The following is a 10,781-nucleotide window of genomic DNA, read 5'->3' on the forward strand; positions in this document are numbered from 1 at the left end:
TTGGGAAGATTGAGACTGTGATGACTTGTATTGTGATGAACTGGATCCAAAATATTTGGTGGGAGTAACGAACGATCCTTGACAGCGCACCCGACCATATCTTTCAGGACCCAAAACATCATTAATAGCTTGGTTTTCAATGTCATCATCATTAACAAGACCTTGAAGCAGTAGCATGATACTCCGCCCTTTTCTCCCTCAATTTTCCTTAAAATAAAGTGAATAATTAATTCAAATAAAAAATGTTATGGTACTGATATAAATAAAGTTAGGAAAAATTAAAACCTCTATCCAATAAACGTACCATAATTTCTGCAGCTTCAGTAGTCATAGGAGTGCCATCCTTCGTTGTATGTGTCATGTCGAACAGTTGGATTCGGCCAACTTTAGAACCATATGTATTTTTCTACAATGTACCATAATATAATTACATTGAGTTAGTATGTACATGGAATACAAATAACTATGTCAATAATGTATAATACCTCCTCATTGGCTATACATGCAAAGCTCTTCGATCCATCCGTACGCGTAAACTTTTGTTGCTTCCTGCTAGGAACACCAACATGCTCTCGGTCCTACAATGTCAAACAACCAGTTTTAATGATGATTTATAATTCGTTAAAATTATTTTTGAAAAATACATCATACATGTCCTTTTTGTGAACTCCAAAATCTGACTGCATCTTCCCATTGGTATCTGAGCATTCCATGTGGGACTGTTTGTAGCTTCTCTTCAAGGCTCAGATCATTCTTGAAGTATTTCTTCTTTAATGAGCTCTTGTGGTATCTTCATCTCTTCCCTAACGATTGCTTCACATAATTGTCATAGACCTCTAAAGAAAATTTCTACTGTACAACAAATAAGTGTTCAACGTAAGTATAAATTAGTATTGAATTGTTCTAGAGTATCTATTATAATGACATTATTACCTTAACAAAATCTAACGCCTTATTTTTGTTACTATTAGTCATTTCTCACCATGACTCATAATTGATCGGTAACAGATTCACATTACGTCCAACTATGCCTAAGTAACCAGCTAGAAGACGTGCTTCTGGGCCAATAGGTTGACCAACATCGTTTCTTGAAACTTTGACATGGTGCCCAGGAGGAAGTTGGTATAATTCCTTCAACGTTGTACGTCCTCTACTCTTGCGCGTTCCACCATTTTCAACTATATAAGAAAATTAGCAAATGTAAGTTTTGAAAAATGAACAAACTAATAAATAAAGTTTCAAAGATTACCTTGAATTTCTACATTTTCTTCAACAGTTTCAGGAACTTCAGAAGACTCATATACATTCGATTCCTCGTTATTTCTTTGTTCATGGTCTTTAGAACCTCGGACAATCCACAAATCACTTATTTTTCTTCTCGGCATGATATCTGTAAAAAAACAAACATTTTTTATAAGAAAATGAATTAATTATTAAATAATTGAAAGACAACATCTTAAAAGTTGTAACATTATAAATAAACAAATGAATATATAAAAGCATACAACATTCTTATGTAATGTCAGTTGTCATAAATATCTTCATCAACGTCCTCCCGAACCCATTGAAATTGTGTTGTATTAGTGATAGTTTCATCTACGTTTTCTGGTAGTAGAGGTAAACATTCTGTTTTTTGTTTCAATGTCATCTCTACTTCCATCCCTGATGTCTATCAAGTCTCTGGGAGTATTATGGAGCACAACATACCAACCGTCATCCATTGGATCGTAACAGTAAAATACTTGTTTCACTTGAGAAGAAAATACATATGGTTTATCCATCAATCGTTGACCAGTGTGAATTAATCGAGAGAAATTCACCATTGTAAACCCGAATTTATCTTTTTTTATGCATCTGTTTACATCAACCCAGTCACACCAAAACAACACAACCTTTTGTTTTCCATAATAATCTAACTCAATAATGTCCGTATGATTTCCATAATAATCGACCTCTCCCTCCTACGGATTATTGTCCCTGACATAGCATAACTTGTAGTTGACGAAGTAACTACGACTCCATAATTTTGTGTCCTCCTTAATCTTTCACGAGATTTTGTGTGAAACCTGAACCCATTAATGAGGAAGGCATTATATCTTTTAGCTATTCTATTTGGACCTTGAGAAAGCCATTTAACATCTTCACTAACTTCTCTCCCACTCCAAACCTATTACACATGAATGGTGAATTAATTTGCATTGATTTCGATATAAAAGGCAAGATATATATTATTTATAAGTATGTGGAATGATTTAGTTGCTTACCGTGTGACCTAACCATTCATGAAAAGTTTCTGTGAATAACTTATGTATCTCTCGCTGATGTAATCTTCGGTAGCGTGCACGAGATCTCAATACTTCTTTAAATTCACTATAAAGTATATTATGTCGTTAAAAATGATTTAGCATAAAAAATATTAAGAGATTTCATTAGGATTAGGTCCGAAAGACTTACGTGCGAAACAGATCTATTGAATCATGATGGAAAAGAACATATCAGTGTGCTTGTACCCAAGATGTGTCATCTAAGTGTGTAATTTATACTTTCCCTATTGGTTGACCATAACTTCCAAACAAATAATATTGAGGTAAGTTGTTAGTACTTAACACATCATTTCGATTTGTTCTATTCCATCTTGTTTCAACATCTTCCAAATATCTAGAGAAAAATGTCATACATTCCTCTGCCAAATACCCTTCAGCAATTGATCCTTCCGGATAACGCTTATTAAGACAGTAAGACTTCAACTTGCCCAAGAACCTATACACCAAACAACATAGTACGTAAATACATTTTATTAAAATGTATAGTCATAATGTAATTTGAAACGTATCATTAAATTAACACCTCTCTATAGGGTACATCCATCGATAGAAAACTGGTCCACCAACTCTTGCTTCGTGAGGAGGATAAATTAGCAGATGCGCCATAATTGTGAAGAATGAAGGCGGAAATATCTTCTCCAAGTTGCATAAAATCAAGGCGACTCGATCTTGTAGTTTATCAAGTTCTTCAACCATCAGAACTTTCCCACATATGGTTTTCATTATATTAGAAAGTTCAATGATACAAGACGTCACCTTACTCGACATGTAACCGCGAACAGCTATTGACAGTAAATCTTGCATTAATATGTGATAATCATGAGACTTTAAACCATAAAGTATTCGATCTTTAACACTGACACATCGAGAAATGTTTGATGCATACCATCTGGGACCTTTACATCCTTCAACACCGTGCAAAACACTTCTTTTTCTTTATTTGAAAGAGAAAAAATAGAAGGTGACAAGAAATATCTTCCATTCGGATGTAATTGCGGATGAAGATCATGCTGAATTCCTATTTCCACTAAGTCAAGTCGACTCTTAAGAATATCTTTAGATTTTCTGCCATCATTCAGAATGGTCCCGATAATATTCTCTCAAACATTGTTCTCAATATGCATTACATCAAGATTATGTCTCAAAATATGCTTCTTCTAATAAGGCAACTCGAAGAATATACTCATCTTTTTCCACAAGTATACCTCATTTGGATCATCCTCTTCATCAGACTCATCATCACTCTGTTGTCAACTTCAACCACTTCATTGACCTTCTTTCCCTTTTTCTTTGATCGTGTACTACTTGGTTGATTCATCTTTCCATAAGTAAAATTGAAATTTTTCATCATTCTGAATATTTCAGACCCGGTTGTTTGGTCAGGAGCATTTCGAAACACTTCATCACCATCAAACATATTCTTTTGACATCTAAATCTATGATTATCAGGTAACCATCGACGATGTCCCATATAAGAGAGCTTCTTTCCATTAACCAACCACTTCGAACATGTTTGTGTAGCACAACAAGGACAAGCATAACGACCTTTGGTACTCCAACCAGATAAATTTGCATAAGTAGGAAAATCATTAATTGTCCATAATAAAGTCGCACGTAAATTAAAGTTCTCATTTGTCAACACATCGTACGTTTCAACCCCTTCCCATAACTGTTTAAACTCTGTAATTAGCGGCTGCATGTAAATATCAATATCATTTTTGGGGCCTTTCTCGCCAGGGATTATCATGGATAAGATGAAAGATGATTGTTTCATGCAAATCCAGGGAGGCAAATTGTATGGAACAAGTACAAAAAGCCAAGTACTATACGAAGTACTCATTATTTTGAATGGATTAAAGCCATCAGTTGCAAGACCGAGCCTGACATTTCGAGGATCTCTCGCAAAACTTAGATACTTTTGTCAAATGACTTCCAAGCTAAAGAATCTATAGGATGTCGTAATACTCCATCATCGGTTCTGCCATTTTGATGCTACCTCATAGACTCAGTAGTCTTGGAGGACATAAACAATCTTTGTAGCCTAGGTATTAGAGGGAAATATCGCAGAATCTTAACCGGTTTCTTTCTTGATCGTGCTTGAGCTTTATCCTCAGTAACATTTTTTTCCTCCCTAGTCATCCATAGAGATTTTCTGCATACATGACAAGATTTCTGATTTTTTCGATCACCCCAATACAACATGCAATCATTCAAACAACTATGAATTTTGTCATATCCAAGACCCAATTCTTTTATCATTTTCTTCATATCTTTGCATGATTGAGGGATTTTTACAAAAGGAAACACTTCTCCTAGTAACTCCAACAATTGCGTAAAGGAGTTTCCAGTCCACCCTCCCAGGCATTTTAAGTGGAAAAGACGAATGCAGAAAGAAAGCTTTGAAAAATTTGATCCCTCATAAAGTTGTTCATTCATTTCATTCAGCAACTTGTAAAACTTTATCGCTTCTCCATTTGTCTCTTCATCACATTCAATTCTTTCCGTCTCAAAGAAATCATTAAAATCATTCTGACAATAATTTTCTGTAACATATGGTTGATGATTGCACATATTAAATGCATCTCGTAGCATCCTTTCCATGTCATCTTCTCTGAAAGTTGGATGGTGAGAAGGAGCAGGATAATTCGAATAACTCGTGGAAGCAGATATATCTGATACAAACTCTCCATGAAAGATCCATTTTCTATACCCCCAAACAAATCCAAAAACAACTAGATGCTCATACACAACTTCATGAATGTGCCAATTAAGGTTCACACAATTCTTACAAGGGCAAACAATCATATTCTCTTGGCTTGCATTCACAAAAGCTAAATTTAGAAAGTTTTCGACTCCATTTCGATATTCTACGCTTACCCTTGAGAAATCCATCTAACTCTTATCCATTTCGTATTTATGGAGTTTCAATTTAAAATGTTAATTGCTAATATTATAGATAAATTTAGAACCTAAACAGAATCATTTTATAGAACTAATCACTACTAAATTATAGAACTTTTAAATTGATAAACATTTTATCATAAAATGATAACTATACTCTTTCGTGTTATTTTCAACATTTTAGTATTTAGTACTTTATATTAGTCTTAGACAACTAACTCATGCCTCATTTCAAACGATGCCTATAATATATATTTTCAATTGGTATATATACCCCTATTTAAATAATGATATGCAAATCTTCAGTATCAATATCAGTTCTATATTTATGAAGGTTCACCTAGAGTATCAGAAGGAGTCATTTTTATGATAGTCATGATACAACAAATATTAAAGATACACTATTATGTTCAAAATCAATGAAGAAATACTTGTAACATAAGTCCGTATATAGATCTATATGAATTAAATTACCTTAAATTCCATTGATCATCCAAGTAAAATTGACTTTTTGAATGATGATACAAACCTACATGAAGGAGATATAATCATTTATATGAGCGGTTTGTACCCGATAATTTAATTTTTGAGCTGAGTCCATAATTTAATCGATTATAATATGAAAAAAATTGTTATTCTACGTCTCATAGGTAAGACCATTTATATGGAAAGAGGCTATAAAAACGAAGAATGAACAATACCACAAGATGCAAGAACAAACGCAAAAGAGTTCTTGGGTTGACAAGAATAGATTTAACATTAAACAAGCCCTTCCATATTCATGCATTTAAGCTGAAAACCCATAATTCAATCAAACTAAAACTTGAGAATGTAATTTGTAAAAAGAAGTGAAGATTTTATAGCATACCAAGGTTCTTATCAAGAGTCTTAGTAAACTGGTTGAGTGTTGGTGGGACCTTAAGCCTCTGCTTAAGAATCCTCCTTTTCCTTTGAACGCGAACAACCTTAGGCCACTTCAAAAACCGATGCAAATCCTTCTTTGGAGGTAAAACCCCACCGATACCGAACTGCTTTGGGCGCTTCTCAAATAATGGATTGACAAACTTCTCCTAGTATCCAAAATGAGGAAATAATAAACATATAGTGAGACTACAATCAAATTATTTGAGGGGTTGATGTGATTTGGAAAGCAAGAAAAACCAGAAATTACTTGTTTCTTCTTCGCCGACATAGCTACCTTTCCGTCTCTCTTCGGGGCCTGCATTTAGTAAGCACATCCATTCATAACTAGGTTCAAACCATTAAACATATATCCCAAGAGCCATTACAGAATTCTTAAAACATCAAATACAAATAAACTTGTTTAATTTCAATACCTCAACATTAAAAATGGCAAATTACTGAAAATGACTCTATGCTTCCAAGATTACTTCAAATCTTACTTAACACAAATCTTAGTTCTGTCAGCTAAACAAAAAAATAGAAAATTACGATAAGAAAATTACTTGGATTACGATAAGAGATAGAAAACAAAAAAAAGAACATGAGATTACTTGGAGCAGTAGAAAATTAAGGACTCCTTTTAGAAAGAGAATTTGGTCGAGAGAGGGAACCCCACCCCTTTTTTTCTATCTATGGCTCACAGTAATTATAAAAGGAAAAATAGAAGAATAAGAACATGTTGAATGTTGATGCCACTGCTGATAGCAAAGGGTCGAGAGAGGCATTACCTTGGAGTTGTCGACGGCTTCGACCACCGACGAGCAATAGAAGGACTACTATATCGCCGATGACAATGATGTGAAGGAGAGGGAGATTTGCTGCAAATTATGTTAGGACTCGTAAACTATTAATTTGTGGGTTTTATAGAAATTTGCAGCATTTGTAATGAAAACACCTCTATAAGTATTTCTGTTGCAGCGTTTGAGTTTAAAAAGGCCACAAACGTATGACTCTTTCGCGGCGTTTTAAAAAAAAAGTTGTTAAAGTACAAATATTTTGCGGCGTTTATTAAAAAAGCGACTATAGATTACACCTATTGTGGCGTTTGTACAAAAACACCGCTAAAGTATAAATATTTTGCGGCGTTTGTTGAAATAACACCACTATATATATCAAACCTATTGCGGCGTTTGTACAAAAATGCCGCTAAAGTATAAATATTTTGCGGCGTTTTTTTATCCAAACACCACTATAGATTACACCTATTGCGGCGTTTTTATAAAAACACTACTTTTGTATAAATATTTTACGGCATTTGGTATTAAAACGCCACTATAGATTACACCTATTGCGGCGTTTGTATAAAAACGCCGCTAAAGTACAAATATTTTTGCGACGTTTCTTGAAAAAACGCAACTATATAGTAAACCTATTGCGACGTTTTTTATATAAACGCCGCAAAATTCTGGTATATAACAACGTTTTTTATACAAACGTCGTTAATTACCTTTATTTTATATTAATTTATTTTAAATATTTCATTTATGTTATATATAAACTAAAGTTACTATCATGTAGTTTTATCTAATTACCAACAACCATACATTTTAATTAAGACAAAAGTTATGCATTAAATTAATACTTAACAACAGAATACATTAAAATTTAGAAACATTAAAGTTATGCATAGACACTCTTCACCATAAAATTAATACTTAACAACAAAATACATTAAAATTTAGAAACATTAAAGTTATGCATAAAAAGTCTTCACCATATTGTTCACTTGAATTTATTCTTCACTGCTCCTTCGTGGGGAAAGGACGTAAGAAAGTTGTTTTTCTTGTTTGATGACACATCGTTAAGTTTTTCCTCTGTGTAAACTCTATATGGAGAAACTCTTCATCCATTTCACCAAATAAATCCCGTACATCCGGTTCACTAAGAAGAGTCCTTGCGCGATGCAGTGCTTCACTTGAGACAGATAAAAACCTTCGACCTACAGTATGAAACTTGATTGGAGGTGGCTTTGGAACTGAATCAAACATTAAAAAAATTAAATAGAAGATAGAAAAGTTTACTTGGAGTATCAGTAGAGGCAACATCGTCTTCATTGAGGATATATATTGCTTTTGTAGTTGAAGATTCTTTCAACGCCACAGAGTTAGCGGTTCTAAACATTGAGAGATCTATGAAATTTGAAAGTACAAAATAAAAATATAATAGCATAAACTTTCAGCGATTAATTATTACCTTCAATTAGGAGATCGACCATGGAAGGGTATTTTGCAATATGAGGGCCTTTCGGGTTATTAACGATTTTTGACGGCAAGTTCGGACTGATAGCCTCCTAACGATAATTCGATCCATCGTCAAAGCAAATACGCCACATGGACATTCCGACGATAATTTGTCTTACTTAATGAAACACCTACAATTTGTACCACAACCATTTGTTCACGTTTTGAAAAACTATTAATATCATATTCGAAAGCTATTATTTTTCTATTCAAAAGCAGAAAAACACTGTTCCCAAGCAGTAAACCAGTAAAACAATATGTATAGATATTCTTTTCCTATTCGAAAGATATTATTTTTCTCCATTACACCAGCTTTCTGGGTTTTCCCCATTTTTAGAATACCAACAAAAAAAATGAAAATGTTCTGTACTCAGAGAAGGGATCAAACCGTGCAATCGTGAGATAACTGTTCGCCGGTGAGAGGACCGATTTGGTCATCGAGATAGACAAAAGAGGACGTTGCTTGGAATCGTGTGAGGGCTGTTGTTGTACCAGAGAAATTCCTTTTAGGGAAGCAATGTTGAAATGAATTTAGGGATCAGGCAAAAGAAAATAGTGGATCATATATTGACCCTTTGGCAGTGTTTTTTAAACAAATGCCACTGTAGTACACGTTTTTGCGGCGTCTTTTTAAAAATGCCACTATAAACAAACATATGTCGGCGTTTGTAGAACAAACGCCTCTAAATTATTAATCTATTGCTGCGATTTTTGCACAAATGCCGCTATAAACAACCCTATTGCAGTGTTTGTTTGATAAACGCCGCTAAATTAATTATCTATAGCATCGTTTGTTGGACAAACACCACTATAAACAACCATGTAGCGGTATTTTTATACAAGCGCCGCTAAAATACTAATCTATTGCATTATTTATTGAAAAACGCCACTGTAAACAAATCTATTTTGGTGTTTTAGCTATAAACGCCGCTAAATTACCACTCTATTGCATCGTTTGTGTGAAAAATACCGCTAAAGTATAATTTCGTGGTGTTTGGATAGTAAACGGTGCTACATGCTTAAATTTTGTGGCGTTTAGCCTAAAAATGCCGCTAAAAATGCTGCAATAGAACACTTTTGCTATAGTGATTCCTTTCACATATCTTTAACAAAACGAAGAAAAATGAAAAATACAGTAAGTGAAACAACTGAATTTATAATTAGAATGTACTATCACATCTTCGGTCAATAACAATGACTTGATTGTAACACTGAATCCAAAATCGTAAAAGAAAGGAATTGAAACGAATACATCATTTAACTATTTTTAAAACAATGTAATTTCACAACAGATAATGTGTAACCCTTTACTCGACCTAGAGATAACAGATCGAATCCAAAGGGTTAACTTTAAAACTCCTTTTTCAAGTAAAATATTTTTTCTTAAAATAATCGACTTAAAAATTCTCAATTAAATCATTAGAGCATTATACAAAATTCAAAGTTGATAACTTTATTGATTTCAATGTTTGCAAAGTTTTTTTAACTATAATAATAAATAAATATATTAGTAATTCATGTGAAAATTAGTTCAAATAATAATGTCTAATGTCCCAAATACAAGTAATAAAAATAATTTTAAAAAATATAAATGTCTGAAAAAGAGAAATATCAAATAAAGTTTGTACTGTAAATAATAATATGTCTGAAAATAAATAATTTAACCCTTCAAGTACTAGATCACCTAAGACTGAGAATTTGAAAGAGAAACTATGGGGCGTAAGCTATAAAGCTTAATGTGTCTCTAAAGTGCAGTCAGACAAACAAGTTCAAAACAAAAATATAATCATAGTCCGAGTCATAATGTTCATGATCCGAATGAAATGCAAATGTAAATGCATCTATACGCCTTTCATGTTCTTGGTTCTGTGGAGGTTGCCAAAATTTACAAAAAAATGTCCATTAGAGCTTCACTATGAAATCTTTCCTGCTAATCTAATGTAATTACCTTTCAGAGAGTTCAACCTTATCCTCGGTATGGATGGGTTATCCGATCACTGAGCTAATATGGATTATGAAATAAAGAGGGCTACTTTGAAAACTTCTAAAAATTGTGAAGATATTCTTATCGAAGAACGTCGTGGTTTTCTAACCTATACTGTGTCGGTTCTTAAGACCGAAAAGATAATTTGGAAGGGGTTTGTTCTATATCTTACTTGCATTTTAGTTTTGAGATAGTCTAATGAAGGAATATATAAAATTATGGTTTTAAAGGAATTCCTGAATATTTTTCTGAAAGAGTTGCCTGGTGTACCTTCTAAGCATAAGGAGATTGAGTTCGACATTGAGGTGTACCTATGTACAGATCCAGTGTCTATGAAACCTTATCGAATGGCACCTAAAGAGCTTAAAG

This window comes from Hibiscus syriacus, unplaced genomic scaffold (assembly GCF_006381635.1).
Source record: "Hibiscus syriacus cultivar Baekdansim isolate YM2019G1 unplaced genomic scaffold, ASM638163v2 tig00001713_pilon, whole genome shotgun sequence".
Classification (NCBI taxonomy): Eukaryota; Viridiplantae; Streptophyta; class Magnoliopsida; order Malvales; family Malvaceae; genus Hibiscus; species Hibiscus syriacus.